General features: G+C 51.3%; 1 protein-coding gene and 1 long non-coding RNA gene across 4 annotated transcripts in view; both read right to left on the bottom strand.

The window, feature by feature from the left end:
- Positions 1–1,905, bottom strand: part of LOC127040999 (uncharacterized) — a 341,937-nt gene extending 340,032 nt beyond the window's left edge. For all 3 annotated transcript variants that reach the window (XR_007771577.1, XR_007771576.1, XR_007771575.1), the window contains exon 1: positions 1,469–1,905. This is a non-coding gene — a long non-coding RNA (uncharacterized LOC127040999). The remainder of the gene's footprint in view (positions 1–1,468) is intronic.
- Positions 1–5,593, bottom strand: part of LOC127040991 (uncharacterized) — a 49,628-nt gene extending 44,035 nt beyond the window's left edge. The window contains exon 1 of the mRNA XM_050935508.1: positions 5,534–5,593. The gene's annotated coding sequence lies outside the window, so the exon portion shown is untranslated. The remainder of the gene's footprint in view (positions 1–5,533) is intronic.
- Positions 5,594–18,280: the final 12,687 nt, after the last annotated feature.

Here is an 18,280-nt window from a genome sequence, read left to right as displayed (position 1 = left end):
AGATTTTCTCCCTTAGAATCACTAGGGACATTAGGGTTTGTCCTTTTTGTTTCACCTTTTCCTCCATCCATCCCTCCCTCCTTTCTCTTTGTCTCTTGCTTCTTTTGTCCTTTCACCTGTTCCCCTCCCAACACCAAGAGTAAAGTGTGTGTGTGTGTGTGTTGCGGGGGAGTGCTCTGTAGCTCCCACTCTGGGAGGTCCACCCAAAAATGTGCAGCTGAGATAGTGCTCGGGCAATGATCCCCACCAGTGACCTGGGCCGTCCTTTGGCCTCTGGTGAGAACCCTCAGCCTCCTGTCCTCAGTCTCTACCCTGATTGGCTGAGCAGGGGGTTATTGACAAGGAGGAGACTCAGGTCCTTTTTCTTCTCTTTTACGACCAAGTAAATAAGTCATAACCAGTCATATGTTTGAAGAATTTTGCTGCTTCTCTGCATTAATGGTCTCTGAGCAGTTCGTGATTCTCTCTAACATTGCAGTTCTCCTCAAATACTTGCTGAATAATTACTGTGCACTGTTGTTGGTCTTGAGCTCATGTGAGAGCACTTTCTCAGGTCATTCCATGTCTGAAATTCAAGATCTGATGGTTAGTTTCAAAATCAGGGCTCCTGAGTCCTTTTCCCAGCTCTGCCACTGACTGGCTGTGAGACCTAAGAGAAGTCAATTCTCCTTTCTCAGCTTTAGCTTCTCCCTCTTTCAAGTAGGGAAAATAATGATCCAGTCTTACCTACTTCAACACACACCCTCTCTCTCCCCACCCACAAACAGTCTCCATACTGCAGTTGAAAAGCAGCTGGCAATCTGATAGGATGCCCATGGAACAATGAGATAGAGAAACCTGCATCACTGAAAGTACAGCCATGAAGACACCACACACCAGCCTTTCCTAGCTGGCAAAAATCAAACCTCCACAGAAAGACCCCTATGCTGTCATACCCCAGCTCCCTAAGCCCTCAGCCACAACCACTTAACACAGGGGCCTTTCTACACTCTGGTTCTGTTCTCACTGAAGGGGCATTTCCAATTGTTTGCTCAGACCAGCTTCCCCAGCACACTCACTGCTGTGCAGCTCTGTACATGTGGCCATGGCTGAACAGCAAGAATTCCTGCCCATTTCCCTACTGGCTGGATCATGGTTAGAGTGTGTTTGTGGTTAATGATGTCGCTGTAGATTGTTCGTCTCCTGCCTTGAGAATTCAGACAGTTCCTTTCCCAACATATCTCCAGCACATCAGTCCCTGGCTGGGTCTCCTAGGTAGTGGAAAACATCCCCTGTTTGGTGCTACCAAAGGGAACGTGCAGAGCTGAGATGTCCCTCAGCTTGGATCAAAGGGGGATGTTGGATGGAATTTATCACAAAACGCTCCCTGCTCCCCAGAGCCCCATGGGGAGAATCTAGAGAAGGGGGAGTCATTTCTCCCCTGCACTCCCAGAAGAGCTGCTAGGACTCCTTCCTGCCAGCTACTCACCCCTGGATTCCTCCTCAGCTCCTGGGATCTTTCGGCTCCAAAGGCTCCAGAGGCCTGGGGTAGGGAGGGCGTCACTGCACAGTCTGAAACACAAGGGAGGTTTCTGGAATTGAAGGAAGGAGCAGAAAATGGAGAGGAAAGAAACAGAGAGAAAACGCCTCATCTCTCTCCCCTCCCCCTCCCAGCAAGAAATGTTATCAAGGACCAGAGTTAGGGGAAATGGTGCCCTGGGCAAAACTTGTACTTTAGCAGTTCCCCATCGCCCCTGGACGATCCCCCTCCCCCTTTCCCCCCAGCTCCTGCACTCCCAACCCTTGCACCTCCTTCACCCCTATCTCCTGCCCCCTCCTGTGCCCTAACCCCTACATTGTGTCCCCTTTGCCCTTAAGTCCCACACTCCCTTCCTGTGCTACCAGCCACTGCCCCTCTGCTGCACCCCCTTCACCCTTAACCCCTGCACCCCCTCCTGCACCCACGTGGGGACAGTGACCTGTGTGCATGGAGCAGCTGGCATTGCTGCTCGCTCCTCCCTGGAACGCTGCTCCTACGGGCACCCCTAGGGGCTGCGGGGGTGGGGTGCAGGGGCAAGAAGTGACATCATCTGAGTTCCCTGCATCCGGGTCACTTTCCTCAGCCAGGCTGCATAAGGGGAGGGCAGAGAGCAGGAGCTTCTGATGCTCTCCTCACAGCACAGCCCAGGTGGGGAAAGTGACCAGGACGTATGGAGCACATAGTGTTGCTCCTCTCTCCCCCCAACCCCCTATGGGGCCATGGAGGAGCACTGGGGCAGGGGAGAGCAGTGAGCACCTTTGCACTGGCACACAGTGCCCTTTGACCCCCTGAAGTCCTGGGCGGCTGCCGGGGGCCCCACCCCTAAGGCCAGCCAGGCTCCCCAGCACAAACAGCAGAGAACACAGAGAGACTGGCCACACACTGAGCAGCGGTAGCCTGGACAGTACATAATGGAGGCTCAGGGGGGCTCAGCCTCCCCAAACCTTGTGTCACCAAGGGGCAGTGAAGCCCATGACTAGGGGCCCTGGAGAAATTAGGTCCCCCTGGAAAAGTCTCCCCCATGTCAGCCCCAGGGCTGGAGGAGCTCTCACTCCGTGCTAGGGCCCGAGGGCTGCAGCCGGGGCACAGAGCTTCTCTGGTCTTGGGGCCACAGCGGGGCAGGGGTAAAGGAGTGACAGGGTGGGGCTAGTGGGGGAAGGGGTGGAACAGAGGTGAAAGTGGATGGGGCCGTGGGTGGAAGATGTGGCAGGGGGCAGAGCCACAGACAGAAGTGAGGAGGCCTCGTTCCAGTGCTCGGGCCCCTGCACTTGTTCTCCCTTTCCCTGGGCTTTGGCATCACTAGCCCCTGCTTAGCGTGTAGGGTTCAGTGGTCCCCAAAATGTGGGGCATGACTCCTAGGGGGACACAGAGGAAGATTCATAGGGGCACCTCAGGGGCTGAGCCAGCCCCCATGGAGGGAGCACCAGTCAGCCCCACTCTGTCCCAGCTCTTTTCCAACCCCACCCTCAGCCTGGGCCCCTGATTGCCAGCTCGGCCTCGACCCCCTTACCCCATCTGCACCCCTCTCTTCAGCAAGCAACACCCCACTCCCAGCCCCAGTTTTCAACTGTGGCTCCGAGGGCCCACAGCCATGGATAAGAGGACACATTGTAAAATGTTTGGGGACCACTGCTTTAGGGTGACGTTCTGAATCACTTCTATGCAGTCCAATAAAAGCTATTCCTCACCCATCAGGACCGACTAAGTATGTTCTGCTGCCCTTCACTCATGCAGGAAGGATAATAACATTTCATACCACTCAGTGCTAATGTGATTTGTAACCCGCCACCAGCTAAAACTGGTCATTTTGGGGAAGCGGCCCCATGCATACCTAGGCGGAGTAGGTGTGTCTATGCAAACACGGTCTGTTCCTGAAGCCTTTCCCACAGCTGGTCACTAGGTGTGATGGGGGAGCTCATTCAGCCCCTGCTTCCACTTAGTATTTAAAAACACCTTAGTGTCCCTATCTCTGCTGGCCTTAGATATCTCATCCTGTCCATTTTCTGACATCTCAGATGAGGTGGCCGAGTGGTTAAGGTGATGGCCTGCTAATCTGTTGTGCTTTGCATGCACGGGTTCAAATTCCATCCTCAAAGGATGCATTTAGTCTTCATTCTTCCTTTCTAGACAGCCATCTCCCCCTTTGGTACAATGACAGATCAAACAATGTTGCTTCTTGCAAACAAAAGCCTGTTCAGAAACCCCCTTGCTTTAAATAAAATGCCTAAATCTCAGATTTCTAAAAAAAAATGCTCTAGTCCTGTATGTCTTAGTTTTTATCTCAAAAGGTAAAAGCCTCATAATCTCCCCCAAACACCCTGAGACCTCCCCAAATTATTAAAATACCCCAGTTCTCAGCAAGGCCATGACAGTGACCCACAGCTAGAGTGTCTAGGCTAAGCTGTTCTGAAGGAGGCAACTCAAACATTTTCTCCCAGTTTTCCTTGGCAAGGTCTGACTGGGAAAACAAAATTCCCCAGACTGAAAATTTTCAGCTGAAAAACCAATACTAGCTATTTGGGGACTTTGGATTGAATGTATTATTATTATTATCATCCGATTTATGAATCAGTTTTGTCATCCAGGTGTGTTTCCAGCTGTTGATTTGTGGGGGAGAGATGCCAAGTCATGATGTCTCTTCCCCTCTTTCATAGTTTCTTCCAACTTTCTAGAAAGCTCCTTTGCTATGATGTGAGTCAAGCAGTGTCCATTGTTGCTGTGTTATTTCGGCGAAGTCTGCATTGTACACGGTTCCTGGGATAGTCCTTGGGACTGTAGCCACCTTTAATGGGCCAGCAGAGAGTCTGGCTCCTCCATTTTTGCATCTGAACGGCTGGTGGGGGGCATTTCCCAACCTCATAATATAGTTCTGTAATGCACACAGAGCAAACTTCATAACTTCCCAAACCAATGTGAGCGCATAGAATGCAAGAAGACGTTAAGGTTCAACAGATGAACACTTCAAGATTTTTGAAATGATACCTCGCTAGGCAGACGTTGTTCAAAACGTATCATCACTATATGAGAGTGGTGAATATGGGGCTTGCAGGGTGCTGCTTTGAGCACAGCGTGCCACACCTGGGCTTCCATTGCAATGGGAACGTACTCTTAGAATCCATCTCTCCTGGGATAAAGATGGCAGCATGGCTGGCCTGTGTCATCTGACTTGGGCTCATGGAGCTAAAGCTGAGAGGCTAAAAACTGTGGTGCAGATATTTGTGTTCACACTGAAGCCTGGGTTCAAGTCCATATGTCTGCACTGTAATTTTATAGTCTTGCAGTCCAAGTCCCATAACCCTGAGTCAGCTGACCTGGGCTTTGAGACAGGTGACCTGGGTGTTTTAATCATAGTGTAGACATAACATTAGGATAGGTCTAGGAGCCCAGAAGGTTGGGAGAGAGTTTAGCAAGTGGAAATGGTAAAACCGCAGGGAAGTATTACCCTGGACTCATGGCAGTTCTCCATTGGTCTGTCTGCTTTTGAGGCAGGGATAATAACTGCCAGTGGTGACCTGTTGAGTGGCTTTTGGGGCACCTGCTCTTGGCTGTTGTCAGAAGGACCTTTGGTCTAGCCCAGTGTGGGTTTTCTTATGGTTTAAATTACACACACAGGCACTGATAACAGAGTTACTGAACGTTTGGGAGTTAGGAGCTGGTAGGTCAGTGGTCCAGTCCCCTCATGGATGACCCCCTCCCTCTTGGACAGGGGCAGGTCTGAGCTCTCACACCAAATGCTCATTGTGGCTGCCAGAATCTGTGGGCAGCTCGTTTAGTTTATGCCGAGAGTTGAGTCCTGCTTTGTGCCCAGTGTCTGAGAATGAAAATCCTAAACCACTCTATGAAATAATGAATGCAGCAGGATGTGCTATTGTCCCTGCCCCAAAGCAGACAGATCAATGGAGAAGTGCCATTGAGTCCAGGGTAATACTTCATTGTGGTTTTACTTTTTTTGCTTGCTAAACTCCCTCCCAACTTTGAGGGGGCCAGAGCCCAGTATCGAGCCTGAGATGAGACATCTACACTGCAAATTTACCACCCCATGGCCAAAGCCTCGGGTGCCTGAGCTGGCATGGGGCAGCCCTGGGTGTTTCATTGCAGTGTGGACATGGCGTAGCATTATGTCTACACTGTCATAAACACACCCAAGTCTCTATTCTCAAATCCTGGGTCAGTTGATTGAGGCTTGTGTGGCTTGTGCTGCAGGGTTATAAAATTACAGTGTAGACACTTGGGCTTGAGCCCAGCCTCCGAGACCCCACAAGGGCTGAGGGTCTCTGAGCCTGGCTTCCAGTCTGAACCTAAATGTCTGCACTGCAGTTTTTAGCCTCACAACATGAGCCCCAGGAGTCCAAGTCAGATGATCCAGGCCAGCCGAGCCACACTGCTTTTATTACGTTACAGATGCCCTCTCAGGGTATGTCTACATTGCAATGTAAGCCCAGAGTTAGCAAAAGTCATGCCAGCAGCCCCAATGCATAAACATAAACTACAAGGAATAGGCCTACCCCTCAAATAAGCTGGGCAGTGTCCTTCTCCCTACGGTTTGTAAGTCCAGCAACAAAAAGTCCTTTAACATGAGCCATCCCCTCTCTGCACCCCACTCACAGCTGTTGTCCTGAGTCAGTGCAAGCCCACGAGTGCCTCTGTACAGTTCATCTACCATCCCGGGTGGAAAGGGGGTAAAATAAGAAGGCACCATACTCACTATGTTGTCTAGGGACTCACTCATCCCTTCACTGCCACCCTATACTAGCATTGCTCTAACTCCCAAGTATTAATATTAGGACCCAGGACCCAGCTCATTTGTCTTTGGAACCCATGTCTCCCACCTAGCAAGTGCTACTGAACTGAGCGTGAGTCTCTTATTCGGTGTCTGCCAAGCACAGTTGTGCTGCCCTCAATTTGCACAACAAGGATAAGAACCCTTTATTTCTCCTGCTCCAATAACAAGGAAACTGGGAACCCAACACCAGCCAAAAGTGATCATTTCAGCAGGCAACCCAACATATTTCCAACATACTGTAAAATCCACATGCAAACTCATACATGAAACTTTGCAAGAAAATCTTCCTGAGGGAGTCTGAAGCACCTGCTGCTGGAGGGAAGAAGAGAGCTGTGGGTTGGGATTGAGGGTCACTGGGAATAGGAGGGGGCTGTGGGTTGGGACAGAGGAGAAAGGTGAAGAGGAGTAGGCTCTGGTTGGGAGTGAGGAGCAGTGTGCATAGGAGGGAGTGAGGGTTGGGATTGAGGGGCACTAGGAAAAGCGAGGAAATGAGTTTAGGCTGAAGAGCATCTAGTCCCATTTTGCTGCCTCTTGGCCTCAGTGCTTTCAGCTGGTGGCCCAAAGAGCGTGCTGGATGCCATTCAGAAACCCGTCTCCCAGCAGCTGTGCCAGAAGCTCAGGCTTAATCCTCGAGGCCGAGCACAAAAGCTTTCAGCCAGGAACATTTTGCTCCCTTCTCGCCTCCGCCCAAGTGGCAAGGGAGAAGCGGATGAGACACGCCGGCTCAAAGACGCCTCCTTCCCACTTCCCTGTAGGCTGTGCAAAGCTCTTGGCCTGCCTCGTGCCTCGTCAGGAAAGAGTGGCCATGCTGCCCAAGCCTGAGTCACGTGCGCAGCCTGGCCCACCCCGGCTGACAACACGCAGAGCCACGCGAGTCAATGGCAGGTCGAGTTGGTAGCCTCCGCTTTTTCCCGACAGCCACACAGCACTGCCTAGCGCCCCGAGAGCCTCCCTGGTGTTCTCCCGCAGCCCGCTGGGGTGGGTGGGAAAAGGGGACCAGGAAGCACTGCAGCCTCATTCTGGGACAGGAGGCCCTTGCCACACCCAGACCTCCCTCTTGCCTTCAGCCCAGGCAGCCAGAGGTGCCAGGGAGCTCTCTGGCAGGCCACCGCCTCAGCCACCTCTTGCTGCTCTGCTGGTCACCACCTCGCTGGAAGGCCCAGAGAGAAAAGAAACAAACGCACACATAGAAGAGGATGGTTTCGATCCATTGACCGCTGGGTTAGGGGCCCAGCACGCTTCTGCTGCGCCACTCTCGTAGCTCTTCACAGGCCTGCCACCTGGCCGGCACTATCCAGATTAGTGCCTTACGCGCTCTCGCGCTGGCAGGTAGATGCCCAGGCTGCTAGGCAGCTGCCCTGGTCACAGAATTTTACAGCGTCTACAGGGTAAAAGGGATCTCTTTGGGGTTTGGACCCCACTGGGAGCTGGGTAGCTGAGTGCCGGAGACGGGAGCACTTCTTAAACTGTTTTCAGTTAAGTCTTCAGCTGGTGGGGGACGAGGTTCAGCCTTGGATCCGTGTCTGCAGCAGTCAAGCGCCTCTGGCTCAATCGGCCCCCCTCGCTGTCTTAGCAGACTAAAACCCAGAGCAAACGCACACGCCTTGCAAAGGAAGAGGAGCCAGGATCTCAAACAAATGTCAACATTTTATTAAGATGACCTTCAATGAAAAAAAAAGGGTACGGTACAGCCTTTAGGCGCAGAAGTTTCTGGTGATCAGGGAACAACGTACAGATTACCCAGGGGGTGTGAAGTTCAGTTTAAGATCGGGGAGCATAAGGAATACATAATCTGCAATAGCCCCGACTGGGGGTAAAAGGTTAACGTACAGACACTGAGTTGGGAGGGTATGTTGTCCATGTGAGAGCTACGTTCAGGTGTGGAGTATAACGAGCAGATACAACGATGAGGATGGATTGACCCGCATTTGGTGAGTTTGAACGTTCAGTGTTTTTTAATCTTTTCCACAATCTAGTTTAAGCAAGGTCGCTATGAACTCTACCCTGCCATCTGTTGGTGATCTGTTGTAAAGGCCTTTTGAGGCTGCTGTCATTTGCATGGCTCCACCTACCCCGGATTGCATGATTGGAGTGCTTGTCCAAAGGGTCATTTCAGCTGCTGTGGGATCCCCAGTCTCTTTGTTATTGGGGCAGGAGTAATGCAGTGTATTTTGATGTTCGTTTTGGATCAAGGAGAGAGTAACTGTACCTGGCATTTGAGGCCTGAGAGCTTCACCCTCGCCTGAAAAGTATTCCTCATTAAGGGGTCTGGGTTCCCAATGCGCAAGCCTTGTGGAAAGCTGGAATAGATGTTTGTCTGGGTCTTGCTGGCCTGTGTTTGTGCCTGCTGGTTTGGTTCCTGCCATCCCCGTGTGTAAAGACAGAGGTCTGTTTGAATCTCTTTGAGTTGTTGTCAGTGGTGCAGTCATTTGCCTTAAGCTTATGCTATTGGATCTCTTTCAGGGTGCGTTTTGGTTCTGAGAGGTAAAAGGCTGCTGTGTGTGTGTGGTGTTATGGAGTGAGGGAGCAAAGGTTGGTTGCAGAGGTGGTGCATGTGCCACAAAAGTTGTGGGGGCCTGCCCTGCCCCCCCAGCTGTGGTCCTAGAGGCCAGAATTTGCGTAAACCCACCTGCTGACTTGTGGCTAAGAATCTGGTTTTGGAGTGTGTCACAAAATCTGCTTCCCACAGCTTAACTCCCAGAATCCACTCTGCAAAATTTTCTTGCTGCCTGACTGGTGGGGAGAGTTTTCCCCAACTACAGAGTTGTTTTCAGTTTTCACTGTGGAAAAAAGATCACAGCCCACAGTTTAGAAATACTTAAAAACTGCATTTAGTCATTAACCACTCTCTATCTATGCATAGATCAAAACATGGAATAGAAGTATAAAAAATTGTATTTTTAAACTGGAGAGATGCAAAGGACCTAAAGTGTGCCTTTAGAGATTTTACAAAAAATCCACAGCACTAAGTGCAAATATTCCTTTGCAATCTGTTTTATTCCACCATCTTTTGGAACCCATGTCCCTTGCCTAACAAGATTTATGTAGGTTCGGGTGAGTCCCGAAATCATGAACCGCTAAGTTCCGTTCTACTGTCCTTGATTCATATCACCAGAATAACTGCACTTTATTACCCCTGCCCTAATCAGAAAGAGACTAAGGATCCCACAGCAGCTGAAATGATCCTTTGGACAAGCACCCCCATCATGCAATCTGGGGTGGGTGGAACCATGCAAATGACAGCAGCCTCAAAAGGCCTTTACAACAGATCACCAACAGATGGCAGGGTAGAGTTCATTCTCATCTGCTTCCATCCTCTCCCAAGCAAAGAATTGGTGGTCCTGATAAATCATATTCTCTATTATACCAACTCATTGGTATTGAATGCGAAGTTATGGCTAGCAAAAGTTGCCACCCATCTCTGCCTTGTAGCATCCAGCTTAACCCTTGTTAGCACATAAGTCGGTGGATTGTTCTCTGTCCACACCTGAAACTGAGCACCACACAAGTAGTCTCCAAATTTCTCAGTGATGGCCCATTTCAAGACCAAGAACTGCAGCTGGTGGAATGGGATAGCGAGTTTCGCTATCAGACAGTCCTCAGCTGGCAAAGTCTACAGATTTACATTTCCTTCCACTTCCTGGTACGGGACTGCTCCCAGACCCTCCAAACTGGCATCAGCATGCGGGATAAATGGTTTGTTTGGGTTAATAAGGACTAGGACTTGCACACGAATCAGGCAAATAATGATTTCCCGTAAAGCCCTGTCACTTCTCTCATCCCACCATGTCCCAAATGGAGAAGAGAGGAGCCTCTCCCATGTCCCAGGCCAGGAACACCAGAGGAGGTGGGGGGGATGAGATGTTCCTGACTCAGTCCAGGATTGCTAGTGCTGCAGAAAAGAAGAGTTCCTTTCTCAGTCTAATTCAACTGGAATTGTTGTTGCAGTGGGGGAAAAATGTCTCTCATCTGGTTCTTAGATGCTTTGGTAAGAGGGGACAGGCAGAGGTTTTTTTCTTCCCTCTGGAGCTCAAATTGCACACTTCTTTGCTTTTTGCTCCAGCTTGATTTCTCTCTTGCATCTCAATTTTCTTTTTCCTGGTCTCATTCCAGAGCATTCACAGCCCAATTCTCTATCCTAACCCTGAGTTCTCTAGTGCACCCTCAATGTCTCATTCTAACCCCACCCCAGAGTCTGCACCCCCAGAGCCAGTGTCTTCATCCCTCTGCACTCCAACTCTCTGTCCCATGTAGCCTGATTTAGGGTATACTAATAATATTAATTTGGATAATTTGATGAAAATTTAATTTATTAGCTTGCATTTAATTTAATTTAATTGAGTTACAAAGTTATAGTTGCATTACTGCTATTCAGAAGATACATATGGCATTATATGCAACAAAGTTTTGGTTAATATACTCACAGCCTTCCTTGATAACCTGATGGTAAGAGACACAGGACCAGCCTTGCAGTTCAGGTTTCTCAATTCTTAATTGAAAGATGCAGTGCTTAGAAAAAGCCGGTGTTACTTAAGGTTTACTAGAATATGTTAAACTTTAGAATCAAAACCTAATAAACAAAGAATAACAACTTAGGGAAACTGAACTTAACCTAGTTCCCTTGAAACTTAAAGTTTAAGAACAAGTACAGCCTACTGATAGTACATAGAGAGAGAGTGGAGGAAGTAAGTCAGAATGATAGAGCAAAGTGCTCTAGCGAGGTGGGTTACCTCTTTTATAGGGCACAAGGGCCGGAAATCCTTCCTCCTATGCCCAAATTTCATTCCTCACCCACAAAACATTAGGGTACGTTTACTTCATAGGCTAGTATGTTTGTGCTTGTTGATGACATGTACATATGCACATAAGTTACCTTGTGGTGTACCTGTTAAATCTGTGGGTATAACACTGAAAAAACCCCTATGCCATTTTCCATTGTCGATTGGTCTAGGTAAAGGTCTTGGACAGGCATGGGTACTTATCTATTTAAGTAACATGATAAAGGTCGATTTTCCTCTCTGAGTAAAAGGTCACAATATAGATATGCTAACTTTGCCTTAGCTTAACATACAGGATAGATCCTTATAAATGATGTGTCTCAGTCTCCTAATCATTTTTATTGCCCTCTGCTGGACTCTTTCCAGTTTGTCCACATCCCTTCTTATGTGGGTCCCAACCCCAAAAGTAACCACATTTCACCCCATTGGCCCCCAAATGCCGGCTTTTAATGTGTAAATAGGGTGCTGCCATGGTCAAGTCACTCCCGAGCTCTTCAGTTGAGCCTGCTGGCAGAGAACAAGGGGAAAATTAGTCAGGATGTCACTGAGGCTGGTCTAGGCTATGGGGGAAAATCGATCTTAGATACGCAACTTCAGCTACGTGAATAACGTAGCTGAAGTCGAATATCTAAGATCAAATTACTCATCCTCCTCACGGCTCGGGATCAATGTCCACGGTTCCTCCTATCGATTCCACAACTCCGTTCAGCTTGGTGGAGTTACGGAATCGATATAAGCGCGTTCGGGGATTGATATATCGCGTCTAGATGAGATGCGATATATCGATCCCCGAGCAATCGATTGCTTCCCGCCGATACGGCGGGTAGTGAAGACGTACCCTCAGTCAAATCCCTGTGCTCCCCGCAGGTGGTATCGGAAAGCTCCAAGATGGCTCACTTCCCTTTCTCTCATCAGCTTCAGGCCCCAGGGTTACAAATGCACAAACCAGCTGGGATTCTCCCCTGGCCTCAGGGTGAGGGGCTGCTCTGAGGGGATGGACTTGCACACTTGGGATATTAGTACAAAGATACAATTTCAATTTCTCTTAGAGAAATTGGAGGGCAATTTATATTTGGTAAAAATCTTATTTAGTGAAAGGAAAACTGCAGTGACAGCCTGGTTACTGGGGTGCAAAACACCTTCCTCCTGGGAGAAACAAGAAGTTAGAATTAGAAATTTAGATCGTTTGTTCCTGCGTTGGTATAGTTTAATTTTGCTTCTGTGTAGGTTTGTTTCAGGCTGTGACCATTTTGGTTTATTGGGTTGTTTTGGTTTTTTTGGTTGGACTGGAGCTTTTAATTGACATTTGCTGGATTTGAATGGCTGACTTGCAACACCAGTTTTGACATAGTTCTGCATATTTTATACAGATTTGACCAGTATTCAAGGATTCAATTCCTTTACAGGAGGTTTTAGTGGTCATGCTTATTTATTTGATGTTATTTTATCATTCTGCTGTAGCACACTTTTTTGATAAAATGTTGAAATTATTAATTTACAGCATTTGTTTTTATTTTTACAAACAAAGTTTTTCTTAATGTTTGGGTTTTAAATTAAGCCTTGTTTTTGGTTTCCATTTTTCATTTAGGTTTTAGTTACTGATGGGATCTTTAAGAGAACTTTGGATTCAGTACTAAAATTTGGACAGATTTAGAATATTTAAAGTAAACTCTGTTTACTATTTTATTTTAATAAAGTTTGTATTGCTGTAAACCCTAGCCTGGGGGAAAGGAGATGAGCCTGGCCTTTAACTGAGAAGTAGCAGAGTCATGGCCCCCATGAAGGGTGGGGCCAGGTGATGGGGGGCACAGCCCCCCAATTTTTTTTGTCTAGCCCATCTCAGTCCCTCACTAAAGGAGAAGAGGCTGATGCCACCCCTGCTGGTCACTGGGTGTCACTGCTGCTCCATGGGAAACATGCTCTGTGCCTTACCCAGATTGGTGGGAAACACACTATGTGCCGTACCGTGACTGGTCCGTGGGTGTCACTGCTCGTAGAGGGCAGACACATGCTGTGCATTACGCCACCTGACCAGTGGGTGTCACTGCTGTATCAAGGGAAACACCTTCTGTGCATTACCTGGAATGACCAGGAGGTGTCACTGCTGCTCCAAGGGAAACATGCTCTGTGTGTTACCCTGATTGGCCACTGGGTGTCACCGCTGCTCCAAGGGAAACATAAGAACGGCCAGACTGGTTCAGACGCAAAGTCCATCTAGCCCAGTATCCTCCTGTCTTCTGACAGTGGCCAGTGCCAGGTGCCCCAGAGGGAATGAACAGAGCAGGGACTCATCAAGTGATCCATCCCCTATTGCCCATTCCCAGCTTCTGGCAAACAGAGGCTACAGGCACCATCCCTGCCCACCCTGGCTAAGAGCCCTTGATGGATCTATCCACCATAAACTTATCTAGTTCTTTTTTGAACCCTGTTATAGTCTTGGCCTTCAATCATGCTCTTGCAAGGAGTTCCACAGGTTAACTATGCAACTGCTCTGGGTTAACCCCCTCCCCTCCTCAGGTTTTATACGGAAAAGAGGATGAGGATGAGGAGAGCCATGATGTGTCTGTCACTGGCTGGTGACTCAGTTTCCTCTAAGCAGCAGTGCTGCAGGCTCTTTTGGTCTGTGCCCATGCAACTGTATCTGGAGAAGGGGAAGTAGAGGCTCAAGCTTCCCAGCCCCACGCCCCAGCCCCAGCAGCTGGGGAATCCAGGCCAAATTTAACCCTGGTAGCTGGGCTGGAATTAGCCTGGGCTGGGGTAGGGCTCGGGAGGAATTGGGAGGGAGACAGACACACCTGCTGTGAGGGAAGATCCTCCCATTCCCTGCCAACCCCCTTCACTCCTTTCAGCATTGCACCCCCTAGCGTTTCTTTCTCAGTCATGGGAGCTGTCTGCTGCCTGCTTCTCCCTTAGAATTGTCTCTCCCCATCCTGGGGCACTGGCATTGCCCGTCCTGTGCAAACAGGCAGGCCTCGGTGTGCCCCATGGCACTGCTCTGCAATTGTGGGGGCAGCTGTTGGATGGAGCCATATCAAAATATGAGAGAGGGCAAGGCTGGGGACCAGGACTCCTGAGTTCTCCCCTCACATGTGGGAGGGGAGGGGAGTGGAGGTTAGGGGGTAGATTAGGGGAGGGGCAGGGTTGGGATCCAGGGATACTGCTTTTTCTGGTTTTCTCCACCTCCTGCAGCTGCCTTGGTCCTTTCAGTGCGTTTCTTGTTCCAAATTCATTTGCTGACTTGTGTAACTCACCCCAGAGGTGGCTGCATCTCAGTGTTGAGTGAGGCACCCTTGGCTGCATCACCTGCTAACCGCGTCTCTCTCCCCCTTCGGGTGACCCTGCAGCACTCAGCAAACATCCACAAGATCATGGGGCACTTTGAGCAGTGGGCAGGCAGGGGCCAGGTGCCCAACCCTCCCTCCAGAGAATGGGACCCATAACCCCCTACTTTTTACAGGGATTAAAAAGGGCCAAAGGGGGGCAAATCAGAGGAGGGGGTGGCCAGGGTCTGAGCAGGGAGTGGAAATTGACTGGTCGAGGGGTCAAACAGCTGGAGGCAGAGTTAGGAGAGGGGCTGAAGAGCAAAGTCAGAGAGGGAGAAGGAGCCGGAGTTAAGCCCGGAGGGAGGTGCTGCCAGAGGGTTAAACCCCAGCACAGGCAGGGGCAGAGGGGTAACAGTGATCCCGGTGGGCTGAGACTCCAGTGTTTGCAAACATGGGTGGGGGGAGCAGAGGGCTTTTTTATTTCCCCTCTCACAGGCAGCACCTGTCAGCATGGGCTTCCCAGGGCTGGGCTCTTAAAGGCACAGGCATCCCACTGCCTAGACACTGCAGCTCCTCTCTGATGTGTCCTGCTGAGGTGCTGCAGTAGGAGACTCAATTCAGTGAAACTGGGCATTCCCTATATGCCCCCCCAGTCAGGGGGCTGTGCACCCCCTCCCCGAATTTCCCCAACACCCCCTCCCTCAGTGGTCAGGTAGTTACATGCAGCGCTGCCAATGTTGTCATTGGTTGCAAATTTGAATGGAAATTGAAATGTTAACACACTTTAAAAGCAGATACAACGTATGAAAACTACTTGTACCTGAGAAAGTAAAATAGGTTTGGAAAGTCTGGACAAAGCCGGGTTTCCTCACCCAGCTGTTGTGTTTGCTGACAATGTCGGTGCATTGGCTTCGGCAGTGTTGGCCAACCTTAGAATTTCAAATGATGATTTGTAAGCGAGGTGTGAATGAGCTCTCCCCTGGCAGCTACTGATGACCAGGGTTGGGTGGAGGCTTTGGGACCAGACTGTATTTACATGAACTCACCTACACTGCTGAGGTATCCAGCAGACAGAGCTGGGCTGCCTCTGCTCTAGGTGCCCGAAGGAGGGAAGGTGTGCGGGGCTCCAGCCTGGGACTCTTCCTCCCTCCTGCCAAGCCCTGACTATTAATCCCAGCCCTGGCACTCCTTTCTTCAAGCGCCATGTGGGCCAGAGGAAACGTGTGGTAGGAAGCACAAGGGCCAAGCTTGTGAACATGAGGTGCAGCAGCAAGAATCCCAACTATCAGGATAGCAAGTTCTAGAGCCCTAACCATTGTAGCCATCCCAGCCAAAGACCTGGCTCTAGGAGGTGTGAGTCACCCAGCAGGAGGGGAAAGATTCACTCTTACGCAGCTGGAGACAGGGAAGTTGAGCTCTGGGGCTTTACCATAAGCATGGGTGGCAAATTTGTATAAATTTTGGTGGTGCCCAGAACCCGCCCCCCAAACTCCACCCACACCTGCCTAAGGCTCTGGGAGGGGATTTAGGGGGGAGGTCTGGGCTTCAGATGCTGGGCTGGGGATTAGGGTGCAGGAGGGGTGCACGGTTCAGTCTTTAGGATGGAGTTTGGGTGCTGGGTGCAGGCTCCGGCAGGGTTGTAGGAAGGGGTGAGAGGTGCAGGCTCTGGGGATGGGAAGGAGTGCACCCTCTGGGCAGGAGCGTATGGCTGAGGATGAGTGATTCATGATGCAGGAGGGGGCTCAGGACTGGGGCAGAGTATCAGGGTTCAGGAGGAGCTCAGGGTTGGGGGTGTTGGAGAAGCTGAGGGCAGCCTGCACTAGGACTCTGGGGCAGCAGTTCTGCCCAGAATCCCTCTACTCCAGCAGCAGGAGCAGGCAGGGGACAGGCACATGCTGCTTTTTGTCAGGCAGGGATGCACCACAGCAGAGGGGAGGGGTGCCAGGCAGGGGCCAGGAGAAGAGACCCAACTCCAAATATTGCTGGAGCAGGGCCCCCAGCCTTGAATATTCCTGGAGCCCGAGCACCACAAATGTATATAACCTGCCGCCTATGACCACAAGCCAACACAAGATCCCACTGAGATTTGAACTCAGATTACAGGTTTCAGAGTCCTGAGTGCTGCCCATTACACCATGGGACCAGCTTGTGCTGCCTTCTCTGCACATCGGTGACCCTCATGGGGCTGGCTTGTGTAAGGGGGCTCTTGGCCCTTTACTAAAACTTAGTGTGTGTGTGTGGGGGGGTGTTGGTTGGCTAGTTCCCAGCACCAATAGAAGGGGGAATGATCAATGGGAAATCAGGACCCTGAGACTGACTGTCCCCAGGGACAATGGGGAGAGGCCAAAGCTCCAAGTTAACTGCACTGACAGGCCAGGCAGTGTAATGAGAGAGTCACCAGGCCAGAGGGTCCCATCCTCCATGTGAGCTGGAACTGCCTGGGCGAGAGTGGGGCAGAGCTAAGGAGAGAGCAGGAGCCCGAGAAGAGCCGGGGAGCAGAGCTGTGCAGGTGTAGTGCTAGAAACTGCTGCATGTAGGAATTTGCAACCTGTAGCAGTTACTGATACCTGAAGTTGTTCTTATTTGCTGACTTGTCCTAATTGGCTAAAACTTGACAGTGGTTTCTCTAGCAAAGGCCAGTCCCTGGCCCCTTGGTCCAGACATCCTCCTTCATATCAGGCTAGAGTAACCAGATGTAAAAGATGAAATATTGGGATGTGAGGGGCGGAGCAAAAATAAAAGCTGGAGGGCCCCCCCGCCGCCAAGCGGCAGTGGTACAGCCCCATCTCCAACCAACTCTCGGCTCCAACCCCCGCTACACCCCCAGCTCCCCCATCCCCTCACTCCTGGGCCCAGCCTGGGCTCCGAGCTCTGCAGCCGAGCCATGATCTGGGCCCCTCCTGCAGCTCCCGGGCAGGGGGTGAATCAGGCAGCTCCTGGCAGGAGCGTGTCCACCCCACGTGTGTCTCCGCCCCCCGCCCACCTGGGCCCTGCCTGCTCCGTGCTGCCCCCACCCCACTGCGCTGCCCCGCAGGCTGCAGGGCTGGAGCAGCTTCTGCGCTGCACTCCCGGCCATGGCCATGGCCTGTGTGCAGACCTGCAGGGGTGGGGCGCTTCCTTCCCTCCTCAGCTCTACCAGGGGACCGGGGAGCGGCCGTTGCAGTGGGGGCGGGGCGCTGGCTTCCCTCCCCAGCTCTGGGAGGGGTGCGGGAAGAGGCGATTTGAGCGGGGGCAGGGCGCTTGCTTCCCTCCCCAGCTCTGAAAGGTGCCTGGGGAGTAGCGGTTCGAGCGGGGGCGGGGCGCTGGCTTCCCTCCCCACCTCTGAAAGGTGCCTGGGGGGTAGCGGTTCGAGCGGGGGCAGGGTGCTGGCTTCCCTCCCCAGCTGTGGGAGGGGCCTGGGGAGTGGTGGTTCGAGAGGGGGCAGGCAGCGAGCTCCTTGCTTTAGTCACAGCCTCAGAGCCAGCGTGAGCCCCCTCTCCGGTGTGCAGGGGGGGTGGGGAGCATCTCTCCCTCCCACTCAGCCCCAGGGGGCTGGCTACAGGTAGGCAGGTATCCCGAGCCCAACAGCCCCTCCCCGCTGCCAGCCACGTCATTTGCATTTTCACAGACCATTTCCATCTTACCCAATTGGTTCCCTGGATTTGAATTCAAACCCTCGGCCGTTACAGGAGCAGGGCCTGGATCCTGTCCCAAAGAGACACAGTCACCTCCCAACAGGACCTCCTAGCCAATATCCTGGAGAACCCCAATGACCAGCCAGCCAGACCCCTCCTGGGTCTGCACAGGGATCCAGGCCATATGCAGGACGGGGGGCTTCACCCTGGGGACCTTCACTCAGGTCACACAGCCCCTCAGCATCTGCGGCTGCACCACCACAGTTCTCTCTGTCCCAGGGTCTCGCCACCCCATGTGTTTCCCCACTGACCCTTGGGCAGCC

The sequence above is a fragment of the Gopherus flavomarginatus genome (genome assembly GCF_025201925.1).
Source record: "Gopherus flavomarginatus isolate rGopFla2 chromosome 13 unlocalized genomic scaffold, rGopFla2.mat.asm SUPER_13_unloc_1, whole genome shotgun sequence".
In the NCBI taxonomy this organism is placed as follows: Eukaryota; Metazoa; Chordata; order Testudines; family Testudinidae; genus Gopherus; species Gopherus flavomarginatus.
This window is presented reverse-complemented; position numbering and strand designations above follow the sequence as displayed.